This window comes from Mirounga leonina, unplaced genomic scaffold, assembly GCF_011800145.1.
Source record: "Mirounga leonina isolate KUSES-001 unplaced genomic scaffold, KU_Mleo_1.0 Mir_95, whole genome shotgun sequence".
In the NCBI taxonomy this organism is placed as follows: domain Eukaryota; kingdom Metazoa; phylum Chordata; class Mammalia; order Carnivora; family Phocidae; genus Mirounga; species Mirounga leonina.
Window position 1 is genome coordinate 7,411,955 of NW_023270865.1, and position 12,400 is coordinate 7,424,354.

The following is a 12,400-nucleotide window of genomic DNA, read 5'->3' on the forward strand; positions in this document are numbered from 1 at the left end:
GGAGAAATTAAGTGCATCCTGTGTGGTTCCACTGGGAGAGGACTCTTGAAAGCTAGCACCTGGTTTCCCCCAGAATTCACCCCATGTGCTTTTTCCTTCGCTGCCTGTGATTGGTATTCTTTCTCTATAATTGATCATAGCCATGGGTATGACTATATGCTAAGTCCCTTAGCCCTTCTAGTGAATCACTGTACTTGAGGACCTTTCAACACAGACCAATTGTGTTGGGGAAAATAATGATTTCAGACTTGGATGGATTAAGTTCGAAGTACTCTTTATCTTACTTGTCCTATTATTTAATCATAGTTCAATCACCAACATCATTGACCATCCATCCTTGCAGAAACATGACTTACTTTGCCTCTTGTAACATAGCTATCATCAGCTTCACTTCTTACTCTCTTCCTCTGACAAACTTGCAAGCACATGGCTTTAGATTCCTGGGTCCTCATCTCTTCTCACTCTATCCTCTCTACCTGGGCACCAAATACCTATTATGGAGAAGGAAGTCACATTTACAGCTTTGGCCTTGATCTCTCTTTCTCCCTTTCAGGCTCTATAACTAGATCTTCACAAGCCTGCCTATCTCTCAGGAATCTCAGAGTTACCTCAAATGCTGGGTCATGCCAGCATTCTCAGAGAAGACCAAACCAAGTGCTTTGGCCCAGTGCACTTCCTCTTTTCCACTTTTCCCCACCTCCTGTTTCTCAACAGGTCTGCACCCTTGGTCCCCTGTGTTATCTATCACATGATGTTTTCTAGGTTCAGACAATAAGACTTGATTGAGTGTCTACTACACACATTCTGCCAGACACGAGGGATATGGATATGATTAATACATGGACTCAGTTTTCAAGGACTTTATAGACTAATAAATAATAGCAGACATACATGTAAATAAGTACCATAAAGTAGATACAGGTGATTACAAAACGAAGTCAGGACTACTGTGAGCCCACAAAAGGGGATGTGATCAGATTTCCCAGAAGATGGAGGAAAAGTTGCTTGAACTACATTTTGGAAGCTCAGTGGCTCTTCTCCATAAAGACAGGATGGACGAGAGGATGAAATGCACTGCAGGCAGAAAGGGACAGGTCAAAGTCACTATTCCTATGGAAAGCCACAACAGCAAATGTCGCAGGAGCTAAACTAATTTAAAAATCAGGGTATTAGTTTTCTTAAAATGGAAATCATTTGAAAACCCAAGTACCAGAAGAATGTAAGGAAATAAGAAAGAAACAGTGTTTCTAGAGTTTTGCTGAACGATGCAGGGTTTGAATGATTAAGTTTCTGGACAAGTCTGTCTGTCAGATCTCACGAGAACAGCCAGTATGCACCCTCCCTTCCAGGACAGGAAAAGACAAGAGCCAAATTCAAGCTCTAGGAGACAACCAATGGAATGAGAGCAAAAAGGACTGTCAGAGGAAATCCTAAAAAGGAGAGAATTAAGATGAGGAAGCCAACCAAAGATCCCAACTGGAGAGGCAGGATCTCTTCCCCAGCCAATTCTGGATGATTGCAGGTTGGATGGAGGAGAGGCACTTGAGCAGTGCCTCTGTTTGACCATGTTCTTTCCAAGGCTGGTAAAGAACAGTTGTCATTTCAGAGGTTGGCTGCCTTCATATCAACATCATGTTTTCCTGTAGTCAACTCCATAGTTACTACTCAAGGCAAGGTGTGGACGATGAATGACTTTTCCCACAGCACTCAAATGACACCACAGTGTCCACTCTGCCTGACCCAACTACATTCTTGGACACAGATATAAGGACCCCAGACCCTAGCTTACCAGAGCTTTTTCTTTTCCCCTCAATGCTCAGACTCAACCCGGGGAAGCACATCCTATGGGAGGAATTTTGCCCCACAATTTTTGTCTCTTCATGTGTGAGAAAGTCCCACCTGAAATTCTTTCTCTGCCCAAAATGGTGCCCAGACAAAGGAGAACACTAGGTTGATAGTGGTTGTTCAGTTCAACCACTGTCAAGCATTTTCTGTGGGTAAGTGGCTGCACTAAAATGCATTGAGCATTTTAATATGCCCAAGACATGATCCCTGCCCACATCCCTGGAAATGAACAATCCAACCAAAGTATTACAATTAGTCTACTGTTAGCAAACACAAGGATCAAAGAGTAAATCTCCAATATGGACATATGCTCAGGGCAGAAAAAAAAAAATCAATAGAAATAAAGTGATTGCAAATAATCTTGACTCATTGCTGACTTCAAAAATATAGATTTTATTATATAATAAAGTTATATATATGTGGGTCTAAATATTTTAATATATAGTCTTTTTCTCTAGACCAACAAAAATAACTTTATTTATATATACTTATCTTTGCTTCCAGGCTTATAAACACTGTTTAGAGCATTGTGCTCTTAAAAAAAAAAAACAAGAAAGAAAATATTTCCTGCAATTTTTCCCAAAAGATTCCATGTAGTTCAGAGAACTTAGCAATAGGCATATAGACATAGCAATGTAATTCACACTCAGCTATGTAAGTTTTTACTTTCTAGACTGTTACCCTGAGCTGGATTGAAGGATGAATTCCCCTAGAACAGTTCACACCAACAAAGACAGAATCATATATGTGGCCACAGGTTCTAATTTTCATAATCATTTTCCCCTTTGAAAAAGTCTGCTGCTGAGGCCAGTGTAATAATTGTAATAATTCAAAAATCAAAACCCTTAATATAATCTGGGAAGCAGAATGAGTGGGCTGGAATTAGGCATTCAATTAGGTACTTCCAAATGGCCCTCCCCCTTTTTATTTCCCACTGCCCTTACAACAACTTTGGGATTTTCTATCCAAAACTGAAATATGATACATGAATTCAAAGAAAGACAGATACATGTCTGGAAATAAATTTCACTGTAAATGTATCCCACTCTCGGGCCACTAATCAAAGATCAGTTAGGTAGATTAATTAAATAGTTTAATTCTGGCACATGAAGAAATAATTTGTTAATTAAGTTGGGGAACTAATATATGCAGACAAAAGAACATAATCACACTACCTGTCAGGCACAACCATACTGACTGGAGAAATAGCACGTCTAATCCTAAAATCCACCGGTGCCCTGCTATCATTAAGTCATCCATTAATTTCATTAATCATTAATCTGTCAGATAATGTTCTGGTCTAATTATAAATAGAACCATCTTTTGAGGGTTTATGGTCCATCAGGACTGCTCCTAAAACTTTGAAGACGTCACCGGTAAGATAATCCTCACAGCAACCCAGTGAGGTAGGACTATTCAGCTTTTCATTTTATATGTGAGAAAATAAAGAATTCAGAAGGCTACATAACTTGTCCTGAGTTTGAAACTAATGAGAAGATGTCCTGAAGTCAATGTGACACCTGCCTCTGGAACCCATTGTGCTACCCACTGACGATCCTTCTTCTCTCTGGCATATTCTCTCTGTCTCCAACGGGCCCTCAGGACTCCAGACTGGCAATCCTAAAAGGCTCCCCTTGGATGCTATATAACCCTAAGTATCTAGCCTGCTTTCTTGCCCTGCAGGGGGAGGGCCAGAGAAGCCACTGGAAGAAAGGGGCTATTGTTTGTTTGCTTGCTTGACCTCCCTTCAGGTTGCAAGAATACTCCAAATATGTAAAATATTATCAAAACTCTCATACCAGCACAATTCTCAATAGTGACTGTGATAAAAACAAAGTACTACGTGGAACAAGTCGGGTAATTCAGGGTCACCTTATTTTACAGCATCAACGATATCTTCCCAAATTGACAAAATTACTGTCAAAGCAAAATATGTAACATAAACTCATCTAATGCATCTTCTCTGCATTTGATATTTTAAACTATGTCCGTTTCTCTTACCTTATTGGCATAAATTGGACAATTATTTTTCTTTGGAGGAACTGTTCTCACTTTGAGATTATGTCCATCGTACTTCTTTGGTTCTAAAAGTCCTTTCTTCTAGGAAGTTATGGTGTTAGTCGGTTACACTGGTTTTATTTTGTTTTCAACCTTACCTATATGGCAACATAAGATGGTGACAAGGTTACACTCATCAGGGAAAACTATCGTTGTGATTGTCTTTAAACAAATTTGCAAAATCTAAAAGTCTAGACTTCTAGAAACTACTGCATTACTCTTCGCTGGCTCCCCAGCATCCACCCCTCAGGCTGACACTCAGGTCCTGCTTTGTGCTCTTGGTCAGACCATCAGGACTAGAGTGGATCTCAAAGTCCTACCAAGAGCTCACTACCAGAGGGTTTTCCCTTTCTTTCTTTTTTCTCTTTTTTTAAATTATTTTTATTTCTGGGCCAAAGTTTAGTTGGGTTCATGCTGTGTCTGAGTCCCAATGCCAGGAGACTTTGTTGATATACAAGTGAAAGCCCTAGACGTGGAGTCCTACATGGAATCTCCACTCTGTCTGAGCGATCACTCAATCTCCCTCATTTTCTCTGTTTCCATCTCTAAGTCCAGGTCAAAGATCTTTAAAGATCATACTTTGATCTCACCTTTTATGTGATTCTGTCAACTTTCGGTCTTGAAACCAAATCAGTCCATTTCAAGCATAAGACCCTTATCCCTGAGACCTGGGTTTTTTGGTGTTCAGACAATAACCACTCTTCCAAAACATCTTGTGTGCTAACGGAGACACCATGAAAGGGGATGTGGCTCTTTTCTGAGTCTGTGAAGTCCAAACAGGGGCAAGAAAACCTACTGCCCACAATGTGGTTCATGGAAGGGGGAGGCAGTTAGACAGCATCTCCCTCCTCCATTTGATCACACACTGAAATGACTTTAAGACCCAGGTAGGTAAAATCAATAAGGGAGCAGGCAGGAGTCAATGGGGAGTGGCAAGGACCATAGTGAACTGGAAAGGGGACAACCTGCCAAAAGATAATCCAAATTTAGATATTTTTATAACGCTGTGTTGTCACCTGAATTCAGCCCCCTCCTGCCAGCTTGCAACTTCAAATCCAGACTGTTTGGTCACTGAGGAAGAGTGTTGTTGGCCCTCGGGAGACACGCTTGCGTTAGCTTGGCCCAACCCCTGCGATAAGAAAGGATTTGCATGTGGGCACTCACGGCGCTGCGGGAGCCACAGGAATCTGCGCTCTCACAGGTCCACCATGTAGTGTAAGATTCCCTAGTCTCCCCCCGAAAACTGTGTTGGGCATTGTGGGGAAGAAGGGGAACTTTGTGCATCACTGGCCAGCATTGACCATTCTGCCGAAACTCCATGTCAGCCGTGACCCCGTGTCTCAGACGTCAGGGCTGCTTGGAGGGGAGGCATGTGCATGGGAACAGGGGGTGTGACAGTTCCCCAAAAGTGAATAGCAATTCTTTTGTGGAAGCTAAAAGAAGGAGATTTTTTAAGAGAGAGAGAGAGCACGTGAAAGGGGGATGGGAGGGGGGTAGAGAGAGAGGGAGGGAGAAAATCTCAAGCAGACTCCCCGCTGAACATGAAACCCAACGCAGGTCTCCATCTCATGACCCTGAGATCACAACCTGAGCCGAAATCAAGAGTCAGTTGCTTAACCGACTGAGCCACCCAGGCGCCCCTAGAAGAAAGAGATTTTTAATGATTGGCACATACGGGACAGGGTGACAGGTGAGCCCTGGGGTGGGGACGGGATGGTTATGGTGAACTCTTTTGGAGAGGGTTTAACCCTTTAGATGCTTTCTTGTAGACCTCTGGCAACTGTTCTATGGTGAACCTACGTTTAACCTTTCCATTCCCGCACTGTAATTCCCATCTTAAATTGCCCCCAGCTCTTCAGGGAAGACACTATATAACCAGTGTGGTGGCTCCTGGGGCACTCGAGAGGCCAGGTTGAAAGAAGAAAGGGACCCTGTCCCACTCCCAGCTGTCTGGCTGAGACCCACCAGAGAGGACAGCACCCTCTCTAGGCATCTGGAGCCCCCAGTACTGACCAGAAGAGCATCCAGGGAAGAGCAGACATGGTAAGAAAGGATCCTTTCCCACCTAGACTCTCCAGAAGGACAAGGAACCTGGAACTCATGGAAACCAGCCACCTGTTTGGGGAAGCCGACCCCTGAAAAGCATAAGGGGAAAAGGATGCCACCCGAGTATGTTTGAGAGTTTCAAACATTCAGCCAATTCTGAGACGGCAAACCGGTGGAGTTACTGTACTCAGAAGACATGGGGAGGCCCAGAGTAGAGCAAATGAGATCGTTCCTGTATTCACTTCTTTATATTATCCTTAAAATGGGAATTCCAGATCTGCCAGTCTCCTTCCCCTGTAGTGATGAGTGTTGATGTCCGTAATGGTTCTCTTGCAAATTCGGCTCGGAAATCCATGCTTCACAGAAGCCACATGGAACACTCCATCTAGTCCAAAAGCAAAATCTGTCACATTCCAGCAGCATGGTCTTTCTCCCATTCTATTTGTGATGATCATTGCCTTTGCTAGGGGGTTTTAAAAAATACTATTATTAAGGGCGCCTGGGTGGCTCAGTTGGTTAAGCGACTGCCTTCGGCTCAGGTCATGATCCTGGAGTCCCGGGATTGAGTCCCGCATCGGGCTCCCGGCTCGGCAGGGAGTCTGCTTCTCCCTCTGACCCTCCCCCCTCTCATGCTCTATCTCATTCTCTCTCTCAAATAAATGAATAAAATCTTTAAAAAATATATTATTATTAAATAAAACCTTGCCAAATTTACTTTTACTTTTATGGAAAACAGATGGAAGGAACTAACCTAAAAATCCAAATCATAACAACTTCTTAATTTCAAAAGTTATGGATATCACTTCCCAGGAGGGACTAAAAAAGACAGTGATGACAGGTATGGAAGATGCCTCTGAAGTAGGAAGGGACCAGAAACCAAAGGGAGGTTGTAGAGCTGCCGAGATCATAAGGAATATTCCCCGTCTTCAAATGTGGTGGGCTGAGCGTTCACACGTGTTTAGCTCCGAAGTGTCTACTCAGGTAACGGAAAGGAACAAAGGCACAATGCATACTCAGGATACAAATTATTCCCAAATGCGTCGACACATGCCACGAGGAATAGAGTCCTAGAGATACACATTGAATGTCCCTCCTCCACATTTTGGGCACAACGCCTCACACGGGAATAGGAAACCACGGTGTGCAAATGCTGCTGATTCAAATATAATTACTCAGATGTTAGACTCCTCCTGAAATGGGAATCTAACACAGAGGTCTCTTTATAGTTTCACAACTGGCCCCCCTTGAAATCCACTGTTCATGAGGACTGAACACTTAGGCATGCTCTCATTTTTGTAGGAAGTAGTTGGGTTTCTCACTAAGCCATACCTCTGACTGTTGATTAACTCTTCTCCTTCCCTCTTTCTGGATACAAAAGGAATGTTAGAAATATTTCCGACTTTCCAGTAAATTTTCATTCTGCCTCTGTGAATAAAATTCAATATATATGCAAAATATGCCTCTTACTACCTTTCGGGTCTTTGTACTCTTTGAATAGCCGTCACCACAGGAATTAGGATACACACATGCAGTCTCCTGATTAATACATTTAGAGGTACATCCAAGAACTAATCCTGTCATTGGTGGTGACAGTGGCCCCCCACACACTGCTCAGGGCTCTCTGGCCTGTTAACTGCTGTCCTCTGGGTGAATGGCTGACACGCAGGTGCTCTGAGCAGCTCTCATCTCCATAGAGCCAACTGAAATTCAACAGCTGGAACTATTTTCAAATTTCTGTCTAGGGACCGCTTAATGTATCACAACTCAGCATGAATTTCCCACTGAGATAAAAGTATAAAAGTTGTTCTTTCTTCTTCCTCTTTTTTTTTTTTTTTTTTGGTAAGGCATCTCCTTTCTACCCCCCAAACTGAACATCAATAGAATATCACGTCTTTCAAGCTCCTATCATAGGTTGGGGGGGGGGGGAAGGGAGCCCTAAAGTCAGCTGTTGTTCACCTCCTAACAGAGAAATAGATCAAAATCTCACCACGGGAAGGAACCGGAGGAGGAGGACACATTACAGCATGTGGCTGTCATTTCCTTCCCCCAGAATTAGGTATAATCCACTAAAACTGGCTCCACCGAAAGTCAATAATGGAAGCATTACGACCGCCATGTGTGGGGAACATGAGTCATCTGGGGGCTCTCAGTCGATTCACGAGTTCAGAAAACAAATACAATCACCTCCACATCACACAATTCAGCGGAGAGTAACATGCAGTATAAAATGGTTCATCTTTGCACTGCAGTCAGGATGTGAAGCTGGTAAAACACCAAGAAGTTTCTCGGTATTTCTCCACTTTGCTGGAAGGTTTCTCTTTGGCTACTCTGCCCCACAGCCAGCACCAGCGTCTACGGGACACGTCATAAAACATGGTCTCCCGAAGACTGATCGTGATCGTTAGATTGCTTTGTACTCACTGGAGCCTTGAGCTACTTAACCAGACTCCACATGTATGAGCCTCCAACCCGAACTGGACATCTAACAAATGGAATCCGACAGCATCTGGCCGTGAACCAAGAACACCTGCCTCTCAGCAGCGGCTGTCAGTCATTCAGACAAGATGAGCCTTTCAAACCCATCTCTCTGTCTTTAGTTTGGGGTCGTTTTCATGTAGGTCATGTGGTTGCATCATCTTTCTTGGTTCATAGCTATAAAAGTGTTCATGACAACAGGTTCCAAACATAGAGACTGTGTAAGGGTGGGGATACAGGGAGCAACTCAACATCCCGTGCATGTGCTTTCAGAGAAACTTCTGGAGCCTAGAGGCACCCACCCACATCGTTCACACAGAAGAGTAGAATTATGCAGAACACTGGGACGTTTCGGTGCCTCTGAACTGCATCAACGAAGCTAACCAAGCGAAGAGCACATTTCCTAGTGGCTCCTTCCCTGTGTGGTCCTGGGTTAGCGCTGGCCATAGGGACATTCTGCGTGAGCCTTGGGATGCAAAAGTGAAGTAGCAGCTACATCTTTTTACACTGAGAGTCTGTGCTGGGATCCAGGCCCAGTGGCAGTGCATCCGCATTACTGCTGACCGGCTGGCTCACACTGATGGAGCATCCGAACCGCAGCTCCCCAGTGTCCACAGGCAGGCTGAGGCATGTGTCCCAGGGTGCAAAGTTTACAGGGAACTAACACACTGAATAATCAAGATAGATAATATATCAATGTGAAGGGTTTTTTTTTAATAAAAATTTGGGTGCCTGGGTGGCTCAGTCGGTTAAACGTCTGCCTTCAGCTCAGGTCATGATCTCAGGGTCCTGGGATCGAGCCCCACATCGGGCTCCCTGTCTGCTTCTCCCTCTTCCTTTACCCCTCCCCCTTCTCGTGCTCTCTCTCTCTCTCAAATAAATAAAATCTTTTTTAAAAATTATAAAATAAAAGTAAATTAAAAATTAAAAAATTAAAATGCAGGAAAACACCTGGTCAACAAATTATCAAAATATTAAATAGGATGGGTAACAATGCTGGGATAAGCCATATCAGAGTCTGGGGCAAAGGGAAAAGTCAGTGATACTAATCTCATAGGCCACGAGATTTCCTTCAGCTGGACCAGGCACCCATGTGGCTTCCTGGCAGAAGGCACCTGCTTCTCGGGCAGATCCCCCCCTTGGCATGGATAGAGACAGCAAGAGACATCTGCCAGCTTCATTTTGCCCCTCTCCAGGTCCAGTTCTCCATCCTTGGGTGTTTCAGTTCCTCCATACTCCTGTCTGCACCCAGCAGTCCTTTCCCACTGTCACTCTGGTGGCCCTATGGCGACCTCATGCTCAGCCCTCCCTGCAGAAACCAGCTGCGGTGGCAGCAATGGGCACAGATGGCTCCAGCCACATCCACGCCCGTGAGGCCGAATTCCTTGCTTCTGTAATAAAGCTCCCTAACTCCACACCATTGGTCATGCTTCTGGGTCTCCCACTGTATACCAACTAGAATATGTCAAGGACGCATACAACTCCAGTTGCAGGAGCGGGAAGGTATAATCGGGTGGTGAAAAGCCCACAGCTTGCTCTCTGCCTGTGGGAGCCATCTCTCTGATGGTCAAGATGTGCATTCTTTCCCTAGACAACCAGAGGCTCCATATCAGCGGAGCCTACCATTCATATGGTTCATACCATTCATACGATGATCAACAGATCATCAGACTGTCCCTACATCTCTAGTGGGACAGAGATGTTCCTCTTCAGAGTTTGGGGTGGTTTTGTCTTTATCAGCAAGAAAAACAAAGCTGCAATCCTCTGAAGAAGACATAAGATGTGCTTAATAAACTCAAATTTCACAAACCCGAGCCCCATTGGAGGAAGCTACAAGTGTTGTGCTTAAAAGCCCTGGTTGCTGAGTTCGGTCATACTTAAAATACAAATGTTCAGCGTCTGGGAGTATCTGTAAAAATGCCCCAGGCTGTGGCATTATGGATCAGTCTCTGAGTAATTTGGGGATGACGATGAGTTGTGGAACGGAACGAAGCTGGAGTCTGAGACGGAATCATGAAAAGACTTCCACGTCTCTGGGGGGGACACCTGCTTTGTGAAGCGTTTTGGCTCAGTTTGGATGAAGCACCACTTACCAGAAAGAGCGACCCTTTGCTCCTGAGAGTGGCTATGGAAAGAGCAGGGCCACAGAGGTGGGAGCCTGAGCATCACAGCTGTCGGAGATTAGAGACTTCACTGCTGAGGGGACCATTCTCTGTGATAGATCTACACCAGCGTTTCTTGATCTCAGCACAACTGATATTTTGCGGGCTAATTCTTTGTTACGCGGAGGCTCTCCTAGGAATGGTAGAATGTTGAGTGACGTCCACAGCTTCTACCCACTAGATGCCAATGGCACCATCTCCCCCAGCTGTGACAACCAAAAATGTCTCTCGACATTTCCAAATGTCTGCTGAGCGGCCAAATTGCCCCTGGATGTGAATCAGTGGGTGTAGATAACACCAGCTCCTTCCAGCTACCAGTGCCAATGCTGGAGGAACAAAGCTAAAAGCAAAGGCCAGCCCAAAACTAGATCTTGAGAATTCAGGGGCAGATAAGGGAGGTCTGGCATACAAAATAAAGGCATAATTGTAGACAAGGAGAGGCTGATCACAAGTCAATCATCAGGGATACCACATGTTCGGCTAAGGGCTCAAAAGAGAGACAGACTAGAAGACCAACCTGGGGGACCCAGAAGCTTCCTTTGCACTGATGCAGCAGACCTCATGTGGTTGGCCACAGAGACTGGAGAGTTCAAAGACCTTCAGGACATAGCACTAATATCTTAAGGCAAAGCTTCTCAGCCCTTACCAATGAACTCAATTATATCAGTTAGCCATTGCTTTGTAAACGAGCACCCAAAACTCAGTGCCTTAAACAATAAACATTTAATTTCCCCTGAGTCCGCAGGTCAGGTAAGAGTTTTCCAGGGCCTGCCTGGCTGGTGCCTGCATCTATGGCCAGCTGAGGGTTAGGGAGGCAGCTCTGAGGCTCCTAGCCAGACTTTCTCCTGTGCTTAGGGTAAATATAATGGAATATGCAACTTGATACCTTTTGATCTCAACTGTTACATGATGAAACGTAAATTGCTATTATCGATTACTAAGGTACCATTCTGCAAGGATCCTAATGGTTGGATGCTGTCTGTCCTGTCACCCCAACTATTATTATGCTGTCAGAATGGCAATCAGTAGTCATTACTTGCCAACACTAATTTCCTTCTCTCAGCTAATAACCCTTATTTAAATGCTAGCTCCAAAATAACTGACCTTTTTCTAAGAAATAGCTGTACATCAAAAAAAATAATTTTTTATACACTCCCTATCATTCAATTTGTCCTTTTTATTGTCACATGGACCCTTACTACACACAAATTAAAATGGCGTTACATTTTAAATTGACATTCACTCTCGGTCCTAAATAACAGTGCACGGGTTGTAACACAAATACAATGGCAACTAAACCAAGAGAACAACCAGCATCCATTGAGTGCCTACTGTGTACAAGGCACTCTTCTAGGGGCTGTGCACGGATAACTCTTCATCTTTCACAGACAATGGAACCCTTTTTCCCAGACAGACGATCTAAAGTGTCAAAAGGGTAAGTGACTCGCCCAGGGTCACTCAGCTATGAGCTGGGATTCAAACCCCAGCAGTGTGATCCTAAGCCTGTGTTTCTATCAGTGCCTTGTACCACCTCTCCAATGGTGAATACGCTATAGTCAATGAAATTTTGATTTTTTTATAATCATTATGAAGTTATGATTTCTTTTTTAAAGGAGAGTTAAATATAAGGGCAGCCATTTGGTTAAAAATACAAGATTTGTGATCACTTTGAAATTCAGAGGCTGCTGACTTGGCTAACTAGAGAGAATATTAATTCATTTGCTTTATGTAGATATCACTGTAGGCGCAACACAAATTATTTAGTGTCATAGAATCCAATCTCTTGCTATAATATATACCATAACTTTGTTTCT

General features: G+C 43.9%; 1 long non-coding RNA gene across 1 annotated transcript in view; it reads right to left on the reverse strand.

Annotated features, from left to right (window-relative positions):
- Positions 1–12,400, reverse strand: part of LOC118006169 — a 119,965-nt gene that overhangs the window by 77,546 nt on the left and 30,019 nt on the right. The window contains exons 2-3 of the long non-coding RNA XR_004677981.1: positions 4,920–5,032; positions 3,847–4,001 (exon numbers count right to left, since the gene is read on the reverse strand). This is a non-coding gene — a long non-coding RNA (uncharacterized LOC118006169). The remainder of the gene's footprint in view (positions 1–3,846; positions 4,002–4,919; positions 5,033–12,400) is intronic.